The sequence below is a fragment of the Cupressus sempervirens genome, chromosome 7, assembly GCF_028749045.1.
Source record: "Cupressus sempervirens isolate cs-2001-9-10 chromosome 7, ASM2874904v1, whole genome shotgun sequence".
Lineage (NCBI taxonomy): Eukaryota > Viridiplantae > Streptophyta > Pinopsida > Cupressales > Cupressaceae > Cupressus > Cupressus sempervirens.
The window spans coordinates 686,631,091-686,631,297 of record NC_143124.1 but is presented as its reverse complement, the minus strand read 5'-3'; positions in this window follow the sequence as shown (position 1 = coordinate 686,631,297).

Genomic DNA, 207 nt, shown 5'->3' with positions numbered 1-207 from the left:
TTCATTCTGCTCTTATATATAGATCTGATGTCGTTGATTTCATTTGGAATCCGAGGCTGCATTCGTCATTTCTCACACAAGCCATGGCCCTTCTCATCGAGTGGCCATGAGGAGCTTCTAATTACAAAGGCTCCCTTGTCACTCGTGATGCACAACCCAACTGCTAGATGATGGCTCGCCCTTCAGATCGCTGCCCAGGCAACCACC